Source organism: Leptosomus discolor, chromosome 1, assembly GCF_034619465.1.
Source record: "Leptosomus discolor isolate bLepDis1 chromosome 1, bLepDis1.hap2, whole genome shotgun sequence".
In the NCBI taxonomy this organism is placed as follows: domain Eukaryota; kingdom Metazoa; phylum Chordata; class Aves; order Leptosomiformes; family Leptosomidae; genus Leptosomus; species Leptosomus discolor.
Window position 1 is genome coordinate 1,489,279 of NC_141391.1, and position 20,752 is coordinate 1,510,030.

General features: G+C 59.6%; 1 protein-coding gene across 1 annotated transcript in view; it reads left to right on the top strand.

Annotated features, from left to right (window-relative positions):
- Nucleotides 1-20,752, top strand: part of ARHGEF17 (Rho guanine nucleotide exchange factor 17) — a 37,613-nt gene that overhangs the window by 4,168 nt on the left and 12,693 nt on the right. The window lies entirely within an intron of this gene.

The window sequence follows — 20,752 nt, forward strand, 5'->3', positions numbered from 1 at the left end:
AAGGGACCTCTGGAGATCACCTAGTCCAACCCCCTGCCAAAGCAGGTTCACCTGGAGCAGGTTGGAATATTCCCCCAAGATATTTTCTTGGAGGCAGGCATCCCTGCAGCGTTTTCCCCCAAGATATTCTCCTGGCGTCCAGCATCTCCACAGCTTTATTCCCTGAAGATATTCTCTTGGGATCTGGCATCCCTCCAACATCATGCCCCCCAAGATGTTCTCCTGGGATCCAGCACCCCTGAAGCATCATGCTCCTAAGATTTTCTCTTGGGGTCCAGCACCCCTGCAGCATCATTCCCCCAAGATGTTCTCTTGGGGTCCAACATCCCTGCGGCATCATGCCCCCCAAGATGTTCTTCTGGGATCCAGCACCCCTGCAGCATCATTCCCCCAAGATGTTCTCTTGGGGTGCTTTGTCCCCCATCCATCTCCTTCCCCAGCTGGTGTCCCCATTGCCAGACAACGGCCACTGGTGGCTGAGAACTCGTGGCTCCTGCATAAAACACCCTTGGAAATACTTTTGGGTGAATTTTGCAGCGTTTTTTGCCCAGCGTACCAGTTCAGAGCAAGGCGCTTGTCCTCTCTGATCTCGAGGTGAAAGGTGCTGTTGAAGTGTCAAGCGTTACAATTAAGTGGGCTAACGAGGAGCCTCCCGGGGCCGCAGCTGGTGGCACCTTGGGGACATCGGCAGGTCCCCAAGGTGAGGCAGTGCACCTGGCGGCATTTCTTTATAAAGAAATACGTCTTCCTAAATTATTAACATGTGAAGTTGATATGATACATGGTTTATATTAATAATTTACAAAGAGATATTTCTTATTCAGGCAGCTCCCTGCAGTGCCCCAGGGGTGGTGCCCACCCCGGTATCAGGGGTGCTCTGCTGACCCTGCACCCCCATACGCCCCCCCTCCAACTCTGGTCACTTTGGGGTCATTTCAGGTGGATTTTTACCAACTCCAGCACTGGGCTCTGGCAACTGGGAGCCCAGTTTGGCCAAGCATCACCTCGGGGACATGGGCCACCCCACGGGGCTGGACCCCGTGGATGCTGCTCCTCACCTTGCTTGAACCCGCTGGCCTCAGCGGCGAGGGTGCGAATTTTCCCTTTTAAGGGCAACGCCACAGCTGTATCTTCAAATCTCGCTCCTGCCTTTGAATTTCTTTGTGCTGCAGCCATAGCATAACTGAAACCAGGGGTTTTATTTCTCTTTTTGATTTATTATATAGTGAAGCTGGGATGTTTTATTTCAGATGGCACCAGCCTTGGCCGGGGGGGGGGGAGTGGAGGGGAACCGAGCCCTGCAAGGGAGCTGCTTTAATTATAGGCAAGAGCGTCGAGGACCGGATATAACTTGGCACCAGGACGGCTGACTGGGAGCAGAGATTTACATGCTCCCTGCCTGACGGCAAAGTTTATTTTCTAGTTTTTATTTATCTTTTTTTTCCCCCTCCCTAATTTGATGGAGAGGGCCGGCGTCGCGGGGTCGGTCGTCTGCTGGGGGAAGTGGTCATCGCCGCTTGGGGATTTGGGGGCGTCAGAGCATCCGTCCTACGTCATGGTCCGTTCGTCCTGGGGTCCAGCAGGCAGCGCTGGGAAGAGAATAATAATGGGGTCTGGCAAGCGTGTGGCAATGCTCCCCCAAAATATTATCTCTCAAGATATACCTTGCTCCCCCAACATATTCTCCTGGGGTCTGGCATCCCTGCAACATCGTGCTCCTCAAGATGTTCTCCTGGGGTCCAGCATCCCTGCAGCATCATCCCCCCAAGATATTCTCCTGGGGTCCAGCAACCCTGCAGCAGCATCCCCCCAAGATATTCTCCTGGGATCCAGCATCCTTGCAGCATCATTCCCCCAAGATATTCTCCTGGGTTCCAGCATCCCTGCAGCATCATCCCCCCAAGATATTCTCCTGGGGTCCAGCATCCTTGCAGCATCATTCCCCCAAGATATTCTCCTGGGGTCCAGCATCCCTGCAGCATCATTCCGCCAAGATATTCTCCTGGGGTCCAGCATCCCTACAGCATCGTCCCCCCCCGAATATTTTCCCAGCCCCCATGGTTTTCTGGTGGTTTTCACAGAGGTGAGCACTGCCATGCCGGCTATTTGCCGGGTTCGGCCACCCGGCACATCCTGGCGGAGAGAGGTAACGTGCTGTTCTCCCTCGGCGGCAGGACTGTTTGTCCTGGGTGCTTTCCAGCGATCCTCTGTGGGGCTGGAGCCGGCTAAGGCATCCTGGGTGCAGTAGAGCTCCTTCACTCTGTGTCTGATGCTGGGCACGAGGCTTTTAATTCCCTGGGAGCCGATAGCAGCATGTCCCACTCTGGCGCACAGCGCGGCTGCTGTGGGAAGAAAGGATGCTTTCAAGAAAGCAAGAAAAAAAAAAACAACAAAAAAAGTCGAAGTAGAGAAGTTTTTCTGCCTCCAGCATCCCCTAAGCTGCTGGGGTGGGCAGCACACGTGTGCACACCCATGCACATACGTGTGCAGCAGCCCGGCACCACGCAAGGGTGCCTTTGGGGTGGCTTTGGGGTCCGTTTGCTGCTGGGTGATGTTGTGAATGGGATGCCAGGCTGGCCACCCCTCGGAGCTTTCTTTCCCCCATGGCTGAGTCCGGCACGGGGTGGAAAATTAGGTATGTTTGCTGCCATGCTCTGTTTGTTGACTTAGCAGCAGTTGGATTAAACAGGAAAATATTGATTTAAATATAGCACCTCGCGGGAGCGGAGGAGTCGTGGGAACGTGGCCCCTGGCGCCCCGGCCGCTGCCTTCCCCACCTGCCGCTCCCCGAGCGGGGCGGACGCACCCCGAAAAAGTCGTTGGGGTTGGAGGGGGATCCCTGGAGGGAAACGCTGGGGTCACGTTCCCAGGGCTGCTTGCGTAAAACCCCCCCATCCCTCCTGAGCATCCGAGCTTACCCCGGCGTGGCTCATCCTCCAGAAGCTCATCCTCACTTTGGGGACAGCTCGAGGGCCGGATCCACGCACCGGACATACACGCCTTGGCCAAAGTTTGGCATCTTTGGACCTATTTATCCCTCCGTTGCCTTTCCGTAAATCTCCATAGAAACCAGGTTTTGGGCCGTGGCTGGGAGTTTTCTCATTTTTCGGCGGTACTGGAAATCTATAATTAAAGCCGTTGCGGGGAGGAGGATGGCAATGGGTAAATCTTAGCTTTCCTCTCCCAGTGCCTCCGCCAATGGCTCGCCCGGTTTTTGTGCCCCTGGCTCCGCCGTGCTCAGCGAGGTGCCGGGGTGGGGGTGGGGGGAAACTGAGGCACGCAGGCAGCCCCCGCCGCCCTTCAGAGGGAGGTCGGAGGCGGGATGGAGCGAGGAGAAGCTGGCTGACGTCGCCTGTGGGTGATGCTACCGATGAGCAACACGGAGCGATGCTGGGCCTACCAGCGTGGGGCCAAGCGACGCAGCCGGGAGGGGCGAACCAGCCCAAATCCCCTTAACTCTGCCCATTTTTGCCCCTTTCCTTCCCTGGTTCCAAAATCCCCGCAACTGTGCCTATTTGTGCCCATTCCCTTCCCTTCTGCCAGCGTTTTGAATGCCCTTGGTGACACAGAGGACATGTCTGGTGTCACCCAGAGCCACCCCCTCACTCCTTGTCCCCACCCCCACTTTAATTAAAAGCATCTAATTAATTAGGCAGCAAACTTCAACAGAAAGGGTGGCCCAGCCAGGATACCCATCCTTCGAGCCACAGCACCCCAAGGTGGCACCCCATGGGCGGGGGGTGCCCTGTGACGGTGGGGCAGGATCCGTCCCTGGAGCGAGAGGGTTAGCGCTGGGCTGAGTTCGGTGCCGGGGGCCGGCCTTGGCCCGTGGCCACCTGGCCCAAAGGTCAGGCTCTTGGCGGGACGCCGCGGCTGCAGCGAGGGTGGGAGGCCGGGACGGGCTTGGCGTGAGCTCCGCTTCCAGCCTGCGGAGACACCCATCGCCCTGCCCAGGTGCCGGGGTGCATGTGCAGGGGTGCATGGGGAGGTCCCTGGTTGCAGAGGTGCACATGCAGGGGTGCGTGGGGAGGTCCCTGGTGCAGGGGTGGAGGTGCAAGGGTGAACAGAGAGGTCCTGGGCGCAGGGCTGCACGTCTGGAAGGCCCCTGGTTGCAGAGGTGCACATGCAGGGGTACATGGGGAGGTCCCTGGTCTGGGGGTGCACATGCAGGGGTGCGTGGGGAGGTCCGTGGTGCAGGGGTGGAGGTGCAAGGGTGAACAGGGAGGTCCTGGGTGCAGGGCTGCACATGTGGAAGGCCCCTGGTTGCAGAGGTGCACATGCAGGGGTGCATGGGGAGGTCCCTGGTGGAGGGGTGGAGGTGCAAGGGTGCACAGGGACATCCACGGTGCTGCTGCCCCTGCGCAGGGAGGTCTGCAGTGCTGGGGTGCATGTGCAGGGGTGCATGGGGAGATCCCTGGCGCAGGGATGCCCATGCAGTGGTGCATGGGAGGTTCCTGGTGCTGGTGCGAGGGTGCACATGCAGGGGGACATGGGGAGATCCATGGTGCTGCTTATCGTGTGCATCCCTGCACAGGGAGGTCTGCAGTGGCTGGGTGCATGTGCAGGGGTGCATGGAAAGGTCCCTGGTGCAGGGGTGCCCATGCAGGGGTCCAGAGGGAGATCTCGGGTGTTGGTGTGCACACGCGGAGTTGCACGGGGAGATTCTGGTGCCGGTGTGCCTGTGGAAGGGTGCGAAAGAAGGCTGGTGGCACTGGTCTGCACACGCAGGGGTGCAGAGGCGGATCCCTGGTGCTGGGGTGCACGTGCAGGGGTGCACGGGGAGGTCCTTGTTGCAGGGGTGCACGGTGGGGGGGGGTCCCTGGTGCCGGTGCAAGGGTGCATGAGGCTGCGAGGATGCGTAAAGGGATCAGTTGTGCCAGTTGGAAGGTGCAAGGACGCACAGGGAGCTCCCAGGGGCTGGGGTGCATGTGCAGGGGTGCAGGGGTGCACAGAGACATCGGCGCTCCTGGTGCACACACCCGGCGTGTGCGTTGCACGCCTGCACCCTGCCGGCATGCGTGCGCAGGGCTTCGTGCCTGGGCCTTGCCGTGCAAAACCGCACGCCTCCGAAGCGTCTGCTCGGAGGGGGCGGCCTCGCTCCCCGCTCTGCTGGTGCAGGGGAAACGGCAGGTCGGCATCGCCGAGACGTGCCCGTGCATCGGTGGTACCTTCCCGCCAAACTCAGCTGGGATGGAGGCTCAAAGCTTCCCGGGTCTTGTTGTCCGTCGTTGCAACGGTTGTGGGATTTAGAGCCTTTCCCAGGGGTATCTCCAAAGCAGGAGGTTTCCCGCAGATGCTGATCCCTGTGGGACTGGAGGAAGCAGAGGGGTGACGTGCCGAGGTCTCCCCTTGCTGTGACTTCCTTGCTGAGCTCCATCGCCCACGCGGCCCAGGCAGGTCCCGACAGGGCAGTTCTCACAGTTCGGAGCTGCAGCAGGGCCTTCTCCTAAACTCAGGCTGGAGAAGGTGGTGCCGTCATGTGAAGGGAAGGTGCAGCGGGGCGGCACTGGGGTTTGGTCTGTACGGAGTTTCTTCGCCTTCTCCCAGGGCTTTCCGCTGGAAAGCGGGACAGGAGACTCCCTTCTTCCCATCCTTCCTTCCTTCCTTCCTTCCTTCCTTCCTTCCTTCCTTCCTTCCTTCCTTCCTTCCTTCCTTCCTTCCTTCCTTCCTTCCTTCCTTCCTTCCTTCCTTCCTTCCTTCCTTCCTTCCTTCCTTCCTTCCTTCCTTCCTTCCTTCCTTCCTTTCTTCCTTCCTTCCATCCATCTCCATCCATCCATCCATCCATCCATCCATCCATCCATCCATCCATCTCCATTCATTTACCAACCTCCACCCACCTATCTCCATCCATATACACATCTCTAGCTTCCCATCTCCATCCATCCAGCCAGACAGACAGCCAGCTCCATCCACCACCACCCATCCATCCCCATCCATCCATCCATCCAGCCCCATTCGATCTCCACCCACCCATCTCCATCCCTATATACATCTCTAGCTTCCCATCTCCATCCACCCATCCATCCATCTCCATCCACCACCACCCATCCATCTCCATTCATTTACCAACCTCCACCCACCTATCTCCATCCATATACACATCTCTAGCTTCCCATCTCCATCCATCCAGCCAGCCAGACAGCCAGCTCCATCCACCACCACCCATCCATCCCCATCCATCCATCCAGCCAGCCCCATTCGATCTCCACCCACCCATCTCCATCCCTATATACATCTCTAGCTTCCCATCTCCATCCACCCATCCATCCATCTCCATCCACCACCACCCATCCATCTCCATGCATCCATCCATCCACCTATCTCCTCCAATCTCCATCCATCCCCACCACCCATCCAGCCACCCACACAGGACAACAGGCCCCACTGGCTATACAGGCATGGTCCATCTTCCTGGACATCTCCTCCTGAAGGCATCAAGCCCAGCTTGCACAGACAGAACCCACTAAAGCAAATACGTTGTGATTTCCACCATGGCGTTTCCAGGCCAGGATGTGTCCGGAGAAGACAAACCATCCCCTTCCACCTCCTCTCCCTCCATGTGGCTCTTTTTAAAGCTCTGATGGTTGGTCCCGGTGGGGCTGTTTCTCCGTGCTCCCTCGGTTTCCATGGAGAGGATGGGTGAGGAATTTCAAAGGGAATGGCTCCAGTAAATGAACTCTCCTCTAAAAATAGCGTGTTTGCTTTTGGGTCTTTGGGAACTGCGGCCCAGCCAATGGGAGGGAGAACGAAAATCAGCATCTGGGTAAAAATATTCCAGTAACTCACTCTTCGTGCAAACTCCCGTCGGAGCTGCTCAGCTTCCGGGGGATGGGGGGCTGGTCCCAGTCTGCCCAGTACCTGCCCACACTGGTACCAGTTGCTGTGTGACCACTGTTCCTGGTTGCAGATGGGGTTGTCCCCGAGCTGCGTGTCCCCCTTTGCCTCATAGATTATTTTAAGTTGAATCCCTTTCATTTGAGGGATGGAAGTGTTGATGGCAGGAACGTGGTGGGCTTGTGTGACCCCCATGTCCTGTGATGTCCCCGAGCCCCTGGGCATGTCCCATTTTGAGAACCAGGGGATGGCCGCCACCGCCTTCCACCCCACCAGTGACATCCGAGACACCGATGAACCCCACGCTAGGACATCTCTGTGGGGATGTGCTGCGAAAAGGACATCTGTGGCAGTGTCCACCACCAGGTTTCCCCTGGAGGAGGAGCCACCATGCCAGCGTGAGAACAGCCACCAGCAAGTCCCACCTGGAGCAGTCACCGTCCTAATGGGTGATGGCCACCACCAAGTCCGATCTAGAGAAGCCACCATCCTGACAGGGGGACGGCCACCACAAGGTCCCCCCTAGAAGAGCCACCATCCACACGCGGGGATCGCCACCACTACCTCCCTGCTGGACGAGCCGCCATCCTGACATGGGGATCACCACCACCAGGTCCCCCTGGAGGAGTCATGATCCCAACATGGGGACGGCCACCACCGGGTCCCCTCCAGAGGAACCACCATCCCAACATGGGGACACCAGCATGGTTGCCGGGGCTGGAGAATGTTTCCTTGGTGGTGCCGTGGAGTTGCTATTTGTGACCGCCTGTTCCTGAGCCCTCTGGTACTCTCCAAAAAAAACAAGAAGGGAGTTGTTTGCATGGGAAGATTGGCATCTCCAAGCCCGGGATATGGTTTCCTGCTTTTTTTAGCTGGAGTAGCAGCAGACTCGTCGGCCTGCCCTGATTTGGCATCCTTCTTCTTGCTCTTTTTTTTTTTGTTTGGAAGGGTTTCATCCTGACCCCTCAGCAGAAGCGCCGTCGCTAGCGGTAGGGGACCAGGTTTGGTCCTTTATTTATTTTTTTTGGTTGCCCAAAACCCCGGTGAGATGGGATGTAGATGGCTCGGAGCCTCAGTAAGTGGAGAGGGGACTCGTCCCTTGATTGTTCGAACCCAGCGCAGGTCAGTAGATGCCAAAACGCCTTTTTCTTGCCTCCCCCCCCCCCCACTCCTGCCCTGGGGTGCTGCTGTGACAATGACATGGGAGGGAGGGCGTCACCTCTCGCCTCGCTGTGATGTGACGTGGGATGTGGGCGTTTCTGGTGAGGTCTGGTGTCCCCTGTGTGTGTGTGTGTCCCCAGCTCCCTGCTGCCCTGGTTGCAGCCATGCTGGGCAAGGGGATCCAGTGAGCATGGGGTGCTGCAGGGCTGGGTGTCCGTGGGGCACAGGTGACACTGGGGATGGAGGCTGGTGTGGGCTCAAAGTGGGTCTTCTCCTAGTGGTTGCACTCAGGCTGCTGTCAAGGGCATGGATTCATGTTGGGGGTGAGGGGCATGAGAAGGGCCGGGGCAGGGGCATGGCATGGGCTGTTCAGGGCTCAGGGCTCCTGGGTGCCCAGCAGCTCCTGGGTGTCCACCAGCTCTTTGGTGCCCATGGACTCCTGGTACCTCTTGGCTCCTGGCTGCCCATCAGCTCCTGGGGGGGGGTCCATCAGCTCCTGGGTATCCATCAGCTCCTGGATGCTTGTGGATTTGTGGGTGCCCATGGGCTCCTGATACCTGTTGGCTCCTGGATGCCCATCAGCTCCTGGGGGTGTCCGTCAGCTCCTGGGTATCCATCAGCTCCTGGATGCTTGTGGATTTGTGGTGTCCGTGGACTCCTGGTACCTGTTGGCTCCTGGTGCCCATCAGCTAGTGGGTGCCTGTCATCTTGTGGTTGCCTGTGGATGCGTGGGTGCCCATGGACTCCTGGTACCTGTTGGCTCCTGGGAATCCATCAGCTCCTACATCCCCATGCACTCTGGGTGCCCATCAGCTCCTGGGTGTCTGTAATCTCCCAGCTGCCTGTGGAGTCATCGGTGTCCAAGGGCTCCTGGATACCTGTTGGATGCTGACCATCCATCAGTTCTTGGGTGCCCATGGACTCTGGATGCTCATGAGCTCCTGGGTGTCTGTTGGCTCCTGGGTGTCCATCAGCTCCTTGGTGCTTGTTGATTCATGGGTGCCTATGGACTCCTGGTACTTATGGGATCCTGGGCATCCATCAGCTCCTGGGTGCCCATGGGATGCCCATTGGCTTCTGGGTGTCTGTAGGCCCCTGGGTGCCCAACAGTTCACGGGTGCCCATAAGCTCCTTGGTGTTGCCACGTCCTGGTGCCCATCAGCTCCTGCGTGCCCATGGACTCCAGGGTAGCTCCTGAGCATCCATCAGCTTCTGAGCATCCATCAGCTCTTGGGTGCCCATTGGCTCCTGGGTACCTCTTGCTTTCTGGTGCCTCTGTAATTCTGGGTCCACATGGAGGCCTGGATGCCCATGAGCTCCTGGTGCCCACTGGCTCCTGGTGCCCACTGGCTTCTGAGTGCCCAGTGGCTCCTGGATGCCTTTTGGCTCTCAGGTGCCCACTGGCTCTTGGATGCCCACGGGCTCCTGGCCCCCATCAGCTCCTGGCCCCCATCAGCTCCTGGGTGCCAGTCACCTCCTGGTGCCCAATGGCTCCTGGTGCCCACCAGCACCTGGGTGCCCATTGCTCCTGGTGCCTATTGGCTGCTGAGTGCCCTTTGGCTCTTGAATGCCCACTGGCTCCTGGCCCCCATCAGCTCCTGGGTGCCAGTCACCTCCTGGTGCCCACTGGCTTCTGGGTGCCCAGTGGCTCCTGGGTGCCCATCAGCTCCTGGAGGTTCTTTAGTTCTCAGGTGCCCAGTGGCTCCTGGGTGCCCATCAGCTCCTGGTGGCCAATGGCTCCTGGTACCCATCACCCTCTGAGTGCCAGGGCAGCACCCCTCTGTGTACCCCAAGTTTGCTTGCACCTCCCCTCACCTGGATCCACGCCACATGCCACCAGGCACCCAGGGCACCTCCTACCCACATGTGCCAGGCTGGCACCCAGCAGCCATGCCAAGGGGTGCCAGCATCGGGCACCCTTCTCCCTGGCTTCCCTCTCCTCCCCAAATCCGATAACGACTGCTCTGGAGGTGCTGCAGGGACGCGGGTGTGCGCCTCGTGCCAGCCCTGGGGGATGCTGGTGGGGGATCCAGGGGTGCTGGGGAGTCGGGGGCGGCGTTACCCCCCTGGTGGGTGCAGGGCCAAGGACATCGGGAGGCAGCGGAGAAGGAGGGCCGGGGCGGGGGCAGGGGAGGGGAGAAGAGCGTGGCTGACCTCAGCATCTGAAAGCTGCGCTCTTGGGCCGCGGCCTGCGTGCCGAAAACCGGAGGCCAAAAAAACCTTCCATATTTGGTGAAAGCTGCTCTAGGGCTCAGCAAAGGCTGGCTGCAAACGGGGGGCCAGCAAGCCCCCGCCGGGCCCTGGCCCGCGGCGACATGAGTTTTGCAAGGCCTCTGCAAACGTGCCAGGGGATGGATGGTCTCCGGGGGGGGGCGGGGGGGAGAGGGGGTCGGGTGTAAATTGGGTGAGCGTCGCAGATTGGGTGGGAGGATGCCCTGAGATGCGCCACAATGACCCTGAGCCTCATATTTTGGCAAGTAGCAGGGGGCGGGGGGGGGGGGGGGGGGGGGGGGGGGGGCAGGGAACCCCTCGCACCCCAGCGGTGGTGCTGCAAACGCTGATTCCAGGTGAAAATCCCGTGGGAAAAGCCCCGCGATGCATTTAGAGGGTGAATTTTTGTGGCTTTGGGAAACGAGCCTCCCACCGTCTCCCTGCTCCCCATCCCACCGGTGCTGCTCATGGCGCTGCCGCTCACCAGGACGGCACCGGGATGCCCAGCATCCTTCCACCCTGCCCTGAAAAAATGGCTCCAACTCCTTTATTTTTTATTCCTGGTTTGGTTTGTTTTTTTTTTTTTTTCTCACACTTAAAAAGCAGAATTACAGCCAGGCTGTGTCCTCCCGGGATGAATCACCACAGCAGGGAAGTCAAAGAAGGGAAAACAGCTGAATTCTCGGTGCATCCGTTCAGGGCTGAAGCTGCTCTCCTCCTCCTCCTCCCCATCCCGGGGGTGGTTTTGCCACCGGGTTTCTCCATGGGAGCATCCCTGAACAAATCAAGGCTCCTCTGCGAGCTGGGAGCCTGGGAAAAACCACGACCGAGGGAAAAGCAAACATCTCCAGCCCCAGGGCTGCGAATAAACACGGGAGTATTCTTAGTAACCGAAGCAGAGCTGAATCAGAGCTGCTGATTTATGCTCTTATTTCCTTTCAAGAAGTTACACTTCGGAAAGCGGCTCGGACTTCTCTTACCCGTGGGAGAAGAGCGAGCGGCTGGGCGGGGAGGGGAGGCAGCCCCGGACGTGATGCTGTATGGCGTCGTCCCGGCTTGCGCACGGCCCCTCTTCGGCAGCACAGGTCCTCGTGTCCCCCCTGGGATGTGGAGGGGGGGTTTCTGCAGGACGTGGTGGTCCCAGGGATGCAGGGGGCTGGTACCCAGGGATGGTCCCAGGGATGCAGGGGGCTGGTACCCGGGGATGGATGACTGGTATTCAGGGATGAGGGCACTGGTAGCAGGGATGGAGGTGCTTGGTACCCAGGGAGGGAGGGGATGGTTGTGACTGGTACTCAGGAATGGGGTGACTGATATTCGGGGGTGGCAGTGACTGGTACCAGGGATGGAGGTGACCAGTCCTCAGGGATGGAGGTGACTGGTACCCAGGGATGGAGGTGACTGGTACCAGGGATGGAGGTGATTGGTAGCAGGGATGGAGGTGACTGGTACCCAGGGAGGGAGGGGACTGGTACCAGGGATGGAGGTGACTGGTACCAGGGATGGAGGTGACTGGTACCCAGGGAGGGAGGGGACTGGTACCCAGAGATGGTTGTGACTGGTACTCAGGGATGGGGTGACTGGTAACCATGGATGACAGTGGCTGGTATTCGCAGTGGAGACAACTGGTACTCAGGGATGGGGTGACTGGTATTCGGGGGTGGCAGTGACTGGTACCAGGGGTGGAGGCGACTGGTACCGGGGGTGGAGGCGACTGGTACCAGGGGTGGAGGTGATTGGTACCCAGGCATGGAGGTGACTGGTACCAGGGATGGAGGTGACTGGTACCAGGAGTGTAGTGACTGGTGCCCAGGGATGGAAGCAACCAGTGCCCAGGGATGGTGGTGGCCTATACCATGGATTGGGTGGCTGGTACCCAGGGGTAGAGTGACATGCCCAGGGATGAGGTGACTGGTACTTAGGGATGGGGCGGACTGGTACCGGCGATGGGAGTTGCTGATGCCCGGGGATCGGGACCCAAGGATGCCAGGGGCTGGTACCCAGGGATGGCTGGGGCTGGTGTCCAGCAGAACAAGGTCTTCTCCTGGCTGGTGGCTGCTGTCCCTCCACCGCTGTGGCGCAGAGCTGTGTGGGACATAGGGCTGAGCCTCGTTTCTCCCAAGGTGAAGGCTGGATGCGATTGCCTTGAAAGCCCTACAAAACCAAATCAAACCTCCTGCTTAAAAACAGCCCGAGAGGAGATAATGTGATTTTTTTTTTTCTTTTTCCAAGTGATTTTCCTGCCAGAAACCGAGCAATTGAGGAAATACGGAATTGGATGTAATAGCATCATCCCATTTTGGGTGCTGGTGCCAGCCAGGGGCTTTTCTGGCTGCGCAAGCAAGTTTTCTGTGGCGGGATGGTGCCGTTTGCTGTGGAGGTGTTTGCTCATCACATTGGGATGAATGGAAGTGGGTCCAGTTTTGTTTCCAAGCCTTTTTTTTTCCAGGGTTTTCATAGAAATCGAGCCAAGGGTGTGCTAAAATCATTAAGCTTGGGACTTCACCATGCACTGCAGGCTCCCTGGGGCAGGGGACTGCCCCCACGGGCCAGCAGCTCTTTCTATGTCCCGGCTCCCTCTAGTGGGATCTGCCCCAGGAAGAAGCATCCAGGGAAAGAAAAGGCGCAGAAATCCCAGTTCCCCCCCCCCCCCCCCAGTTCCTTCCAAACTGGGAGCAGAGGTCTCAAGGAGGTGCCGAGATTCAGGCTGTCCCGAGCACAACTGCACTACGAGCCCCTAGGGAATACCCGCCCCAAGAGTGCGGAGCATCAGCGGTGGGGACAAGCTCTAATGGTGGAGAAACAACTTGTGTTTATTTATTCTTAAAATTTTGGCACGTTTTGGAGGGGTGGGGATAATTTTGCTCGAAGCTGGGCTAGCTCCTCCTCCTGCAGCTGCGGGGAGGATGAGCTGAAAAAGCCCCGAGTGGCAAAACCCACTCCCAAAACGATCCGAAACCCTCCAGATTTTTCCTAAAGCTGTATTTTTTTTTGCCCCAAAGTGAGGTCTTGGGGGCAAAATCCCTGCTACAGCTCGCCCAGGGTACGGCTGAGCCCTGGCACAACTTGTTACACCGCTGACCTTGGAGAAACGCTGCGTGTTGTGGGGCCAGGAAGGGGAATTTTGGGGTGAAACGGTGTCTCCGGGGATACAGAGATTCCCCCCTCCCTTGGGATGTGATTTTAGCATCCCAGCCGGGCGGTGACAGTGCGTGTGACACCGCCCGCACGTCCCAGGCTCCATCAACCCAGTTCCTGCCGGCAGCAGGATTTTGGGGGTGGGGGCGGGGGGGGGGGAGTCCTCAGTGTGGCTGTAAGCGGCATCATTATATGCACCGATGTGTGCGCGGTCTCAGCCTGGGCGGAAGGGCCAGAGGTTACCAGGATGGCTGGGATTCCTCATGGATGTACATCCCTGCTCTCCCTTTCCCCTAAATGCCCGTTTTTCTTTAAAAAATGAAGTTTTGGGGACTCCACCGATGCCTGTTTGTTTGCAGGGAGCGGAGGCAGGACATGATTCGCGAGGTCCTTTTTTAAATATTTTAGGATGTCTTAAAATCCCCAGGGATGCTCAAGCTCCTCCTGCATTGTTACTCTGGGATGGGGAAGAGCAAAATGATGCATTTGCATCCAGAGGCTTATTAAAACATAAAATAGAGCGAGCTCAGAGAGCTCCCGTCCTTCCTCAGGAGGCCAAGCGGGGCTCTATTTCCAGTGCCAGAGGGAAAAACTGGGGAAAAGCGCCCTCTCCAAACCCCCTATGCTGGACTTGGGGTGCAGCCAAGTTGCTCCCCAAACCCCCAGTGCTGGATCCGCTCCATCTTGGGGTTTTTGTGGTGCTGGCCCAAGCCTTTGGGATGGGGGATGAACCCCTTGGCTCCATCCCAAGGGATCAGGATGCTTTTCCTGGGAGGGTTTGGGGGTTTTGGGGGGGAGGAAACACCCGGGTTAGAAAAAAAAAAAAAAAAAGAAGGCTGGTCCGAAAGGAAATCTAAAGGTGTTTACAAAGAGCCGCGCTGCTAAAAATAACCGGCTCATATTTTAGACTGGCCCTAAAAATAGGCAGCGCTGTTGGAGTGGCCAAACACTCCCAGGAATTTCCTGTGGGCTGCGGGCCGCGCGCAGGGGGGTCCAGGCTCGGCGGCCGGTGGGGACGGCGGCATCGCTCCGGCTTTTTGCTCCTCCTGGGCGATGGCGAGAGGACCTCCGTTGGGCCCCGGGACGCAGAGCCGGGATCCAGCCTGGCTCCTGGGCCAGTCCAGGCACCGATGGGCTTAACCCTTCTTCATCCATCCTCCCTCCTTGCCAACAGCTCCGGAGGGTGGGTGGGTTGGAGAGGGGGTTTTAAACCCATCGGCAGAAGCTCGGCCGCAGAGGAGGCGCTGGAGGAACCCGCTCGCAGCGCTGCTGCGGGGAGATGCTGCGTGAAGCGAAGGGGGCGACCCAAGCGTGGCGTTCGGGGAGTGGGAAGGACCCTCTGCGGATGGAAGGGGGGTTCCCCCTGCTCGCCCTGGGGACAGTGGAGGCAGTGGGAGGGCTGGAGGGCGTTGCTGCAGGCGGAGCGGCCGGGTCACCATCGCAGCAGCGTCACGGGCGTTGCTGCAGCGTCACGGTGGCGCAGGGCGGCTGGGGTTGGCGTTGAAACGAGGGAGGGGTGGCAAAAGGAACAGGTTTGGGGTGGCGAAAGGAACAGGTTTGGGGTGGCAACCCCGGTGGATCCGGGGCTGGCGATGCGGCTGGAGCCAGGGCTGCGAAGCAAGTGGGGCTGGGATTGCAACCCAGATGGACCCAGGGCTGCAAATCCCAGGGGCTGGGGTTGCAACCCCGATGGCTCTGGGGTTACAGGCCGAATGGGTCCAGAACTGCAACCCAGGTGGGGCAGGGATTGCAACGCAGATGGGCCCAGGGTTGCAAGGTAGACAAACCCAGGGTTGCAGCCCAGGTGGGACTGGGATTGCAATGCAGGTGGGCCCAGGGTTGCAGCCCTGATGGGTCTGGGATCGCAACTGGAATGGGTTTGGAATTGCAACCCAGACGGATCAGGATTTGCCACCCAAATGAGCCCAAGATTGCGACACAGGTGGACCCAGGATTGCAAACTGAGCAGGGCTGGGGTTGCAACCCCGATGGCTCTGGGGTTACAGACCAAATGGGTCCAGAACTGCAACCCAGGTAGGGCAGGGATTGCAGTGCAGATGAGCCCAGGGTTGCAACCCAGGTGGAGCTGGGATTGCAACACAGACGAGCCCAGGATTGCAGCCCTGATGGGTCTGGGATTGCAACTGGAATGGGTTTGGGATTGCAACCCAGACGGATCGGGGTTTGCAACACAAATGAGCCCAAGATTGCGACACAGGTGGACCCAGGATTGCAAACTGAGCAGGGCTGGGGTTGCAACCCAGAGCAGCCCAGCATTGCAACCCAGACAGGCCCAGGATTGCAGCCCAGATGGGCCTGTGGTTGCAACCGAAATGGGCCCAGATTTGCAATCCAGGTGGGTCCGGGATTGCAACAGAAATGGCCCTGGAATTGTAACCCAAATGGGTCTAGAATTGCAGTGCAGATGAGCCCAGGGTTGCAGCCCCAACGGGCCCAGGATTGCAACCCCAATGGGGTGGGGTTGCAACCCAGATAGGTGCAGGACTGCAACAGAAAAGGGCCTGAGGATTGCAACACAGATGGGCCTGGGGTTGCAGCCCAAATGGGTCTGGGATTGGAACCCAGATGGGTCTGGGATCGCAGCAGAAATTAGTCTGGGATTACAACCCAAATAAAACAGGGATTACAGCAGAAATGGGTCTGGGATTGGATGCCAGAAGAGCCCAGGTTTGCAATTCAGGTGGGACCAGGGCTGCAACCCAAACGGATCTGGGCTTGCAACAGAAATGCGTCGGGGGCCGCCGCCACGCTGCAGAAGGAGTTACAGGAGCCGCTGCCTTGCGAGGAGCCTCAGGACTCCTAATGCAACCAGCTGCACCGGGGGCAGCGCGGGCACCCGTCGTGCCCACGGCCGGCTGCTGCAGGTCCCTCCTGCCGGGGTGTACTGGAGGCTGCTGCAGCTCCCCTCGCATTACATGCACCGAGTTGGCCGTTCTCTGCCAGGCACCCCGGGGAGGGGGCTGGGGGAGGCGGGGCCGGCATGGTATGCCCCTCTCCCGGCCCTCCCCGGCCCCCTCCCCGGGGTGGGATGCTCAGGGGCCTCCTTCCCAGGAGGAAATTTCCTGGCTGCAAGGGGAGGACGCAGCGCTGCTGCACGCCGTTGCTGTGGAAACCGGGGGGGGGGGGGGGGGGGGGTGATGTGGTGTGAGCGGCTAATTAGCTTTAATTAACGGAGCAGGAGGGGAGTGCTACAAATGGATCCGGGCAGGGTGCATCACCCGGCGAGCAGGGTGATTTGGGGAGGGAGGGGGGGCGGGACACGGACACGGACGGGATGGGCTTGCTCCGTGCCTCAGTTTCCCCGTCTGCGCGGTCGGGGAGAGCGACATGAAACCGCCCAGTGATGAGGATGGGGACCCCCAGGATGCTGACCCAGCACCATCTGCGCGCCCCCTCCCCAAAAAAATCCCGTGCCTCAAGAAAACATCACTCCCCCCGCCCCCCCCAACCCCCCCACCCCCCCCATCCAGCACCCTCCTCCGCCAGCATCCCCGCAGCAGGATCTGGCCCTGCCTGCAGCCGCACGCGTGTGTGTGTGTGTGTGTGTGTGTGTGTGGGCACGGCTCTGCCTCCATCGCCCATCGCTCTCGCCTGCCCCTGCCTCGGTAGCACCCGGGGCCGGGGACCCGCGTGCCGCCACGGACGCAGGCGCACGCATCCTGCAGCCGCTCTGCGGGAGGGCTCTTTGCATAGATATATATATTTTTATATATATATATATATATATATATACACACACAGAGAGAATCCTATCGATATAAATAGCTTCTCTATTTTATTCCCCTCCTTGCTGCAACCCAACGCAGCGCTCCAGCTCCTTTGAAGAGGGTATCTGGGAGGAGATCGCTGGACAGATAAGAGAGATCTATATAAAATATTTTTAATTCCTTGGGCCGCGTGCGACGGACCGACCCCCGGGACCCGCATGCTGCAGATGGTGAGGACTCTGGCGCAGTTCACCATCGCGCTGGAGGACATGCGAGACATCGGCGACGGCATCGACGCGGCCTTCGCCACCTCCGGGCTCGGCGGGGCGGCCGAGGAGCTGCCGGAGAAGGGCTGCGGCGGTCGTGGTGGTACCGAGGTGATGGGGAAAGGGATGGAGGGGTAGGGGGGGTCCTGAGGATGCAGAGGGAAAAAGGAGGGGGGGGGGGGGGGGGGATGTTATGGGGTGGGGGTGCATGGATGCGTCATGTTTGGACACGTGTGCGCCCAGCAGAACCCGGCACCTGCGGGGTCTGGACCACGATTGCCGTGGCAACGGTGCCTCCATCCTCATCCTCAGCTTCCCCCCCCCCCCAGCACCTCCCCTCCCCCAGGCTTCTCCGGATCGTGGGGAGTGGGGGGATGCTCCCACCCAGAGTTTTTGGAGGGGGGGGACGTGCTGGAGCCATCGCTGCCACCAGCCTCCACCCCCCCACACCCCCCCCCCCCCCAATGCTGATTTACCCCAATGCTGATTTACACCGTGGAGGCGTTGGCTGGGGGGGGGAAATGCCTCGATTCCCATCACGGTGGGGGCTGATCCTGAGGGTGCTGAGCACCTCGGGGGAGGCAGGATGAGGCCGGGGTGCTGTGTGTGTGGTGGGGAGGGGGGGGTCCCCAAAGAGAGCAGATGGAGAGGCAGCATCGGCCCCGTGGGAGTGAAGCTTTGCTGGGGTAAGGGATGCAGTGGGGCGCATCCTGCCCCCACCCGGGTACCACTTCACCCTGCCAGGATGGTGCTTTACCCCCAGCTCCTGCTCATCCCAGGGGGAATTTCCCCCCTGCCACCATCATGCTGCTGCCGTAACGGTGGGGGGAAAAAAAAAAATAATCCCCTTGCCAACAGTTGGGCCTCATCCTGCGTCTTCCCCCCCTGCTGCAAATCCCCAGCTGCTGGTGTGGCGTGCGGTGCTGAGCCTGTTCAGCTCATCAATCCGGTCCTGAGCTGGGATGGCTCCGGAAAATGCCGGGAGCATCGTAGCGAGGCAGGGAGCTACCGTCTGTGCGAGGGTTGGGGAAACTGAGGCAGGGCAGGGTGGGGTCAGGCGCTCTGTACCGCTACGGCCCCATCCTCTCCGGGGGGTGCCCTTCAGCTCCATAATTACAACCAATTAATCCGGCAGTGACGGTGTTAATGAACATACAGGCTGTAACGAAGTGGGGAGGTCTCAGCCAGCGACCCCGAGGTCTCCAGCATCGCCGTGTTTGGGGGGGGGGGGGGGGGGGGGGGGGCGGGGGGCAGCTTTCCAGGGGGAGCTTGGACCCATCGCCGTCATATTTGGCTCTAGGCAGCAGTTTCCTCCTTGCTTGGTTGAAAAGGCCAGTATCATCGGGGGGGGGGGGGATGAGTGGGGAAACTGAGGCACGGCTCTATGCTCAAGCACCAAGGAAGAGCTGGCCAGGGTCCCTCCCGGTTGCTCCCTGGGGGGTGCCGGGGAGACGGTGGCCTCCATCCGTGGTTTGGATGGTTGGGCTGAAGCTTCCTCCTGTGGTTGCAGAGCAGCTTCGCAGCACGGGTCCCCACTGGGAGCAGTGGGGGGAGGGCACACTCAGCCCCGCATGGCTGTGGGACATGGGCTCATCCCACAAGGTGATGGGGGACACAGGGGTTCGGTGGCTCTGGGAGCACCCCTAGAGGCAGCGGGTCAGGGGAACCCGGGCCCAGCGTGTTGTGGTGGCCAAGGGGGACATCTCTGCACCCAGGGCCGCTGGGGTGTCCGAGCACCCAGGGCCTTTGGGGGGTCCAAGCCCCCAGGACCTTTGGGGTGTCCCTGCACCCACAGCTTGGGGTGTCTCTGCACCCAGGGCCTTTGGGGTGTCCGAGCACCCAGGACCTTTGGAGGATCCTTTTCCTCGGGGCCTTTGGGGCATCCCTGCACCCACAGCATTGGCGGTGTCCAAAAGTGCCTTGGGGGTGTCCAAGCATGCGGGACCTTTGGGGGGTCTCTATACCCAGGGCCTTTTGGGGGGGGGGGTGTCCAAGCACCCAGAACCTTTGGGGGGTCTCTGTACCCAGGGCATTTGGGGTGTCTAAGCATGCGGGACCTTTGGGGTGTCCCTGCATCTGCAGTTTGGGGTGTCTCTGCACCCAGGGCCTTTGGGGGGGGTCCAAGCCCCCAGCACTTTTGGGGTGTCCCTGCACACACAGCTTGGGGTGTCTCTGTACCCAGGGCATTTGGGGTGTCCAAGCACCCAGGACCTTTGGGGGGGTCTCTATACCCAGGGTCTTTGGGGATGTCCAAGCCCCCAGGACCTTTGAGGGTGTCCAAGCACCCAAGACCTTTGGGGGGGATCCAAGCCCCCAGGACCTTTGGGGTGTCCCTGCACCCACAGCTTGGGGTGTCTCTGCACCCAGTACCTTGGAGCATCTCCTTTCCTAGGGCCAGTGGAGGGTCTCTGCACCCAAAACATTTGGGGTGTCTCACATCCAGGGTCTCTGGAGAGTCTGCGCATGCAAACTTTTGGGGTGCCTGTGCACCCAGGGCACTTGGAGCATCTCTGGACCCAAAACTTTTGGGGTGTCTTGCACCAGAGGTAGCTCACACCCAGGGTCTTTGGAGCATCTCTGCACCCGCAACTTTTGGAGTACCTCTGCATCTCTGGAGCTTCTCTGCACCCAAAATATTTGGGGTATCACTGTACCCAGCACCTTTGTAGTACTTCCACACACAAAATTTCTGGGGGTGTCTTTGCCCCCAGGGTCTCTGGAGCATCTCTGCACCCAAAACTTTTGGGGTATCTCTGCACCCAGGGCCCTTGAAGTGTCTCTGCACCCAAAACTTTTGGGATGTCTCACAATCAGAGTCTCTGGACTGTAGCCACACCCAAAACTTTTGGGGTATCTCTGCACCTCCAGAGCCATCTCTGCACCCGAAATATTTGGAGTATGGCTGTACCCAGAACCTCTCTAGTACTTCCACATCAAAAACTTTTGGGGTATCACTGCACCCAGTGACCTTGGAGCATCTCAGCACCCCAAACCTTTGGGGTGTCTCTGCGCTGAGAGCCTTTGGAGCATCTCTGCACCCCAAACCTTTGGGGTGTCTCACACCCTGGGCCCTGGAGGCTCTCGCCCCCAGGCTGAGCTGCAGGGGTGCTGCACGCGAGGGGGGTCTCCGAGCCCCACAACCAAGAAGACCCCCCACCCATCTGCTTCCCAAGGCTGGCAGACCATCCCGCACCACCACCTCCCCGGGCTCCCCACCACCCCATTAATCGTCCTCCTGGGACCACGGCCCAGCGCCGGGGTGCCCGGGGTGCCGGGCGGGAGGCGAATTCCTACGGGACCCGCCGGAGAGACGGAGGGCGCCGGGACCGACCCATGTAGGGCTGTGAGATCCAGGGCGGGCTCCTGACGCGGCCGCGGAGGAAACCAGGCGTCTCTGTGCGCTCGGTGTCATGT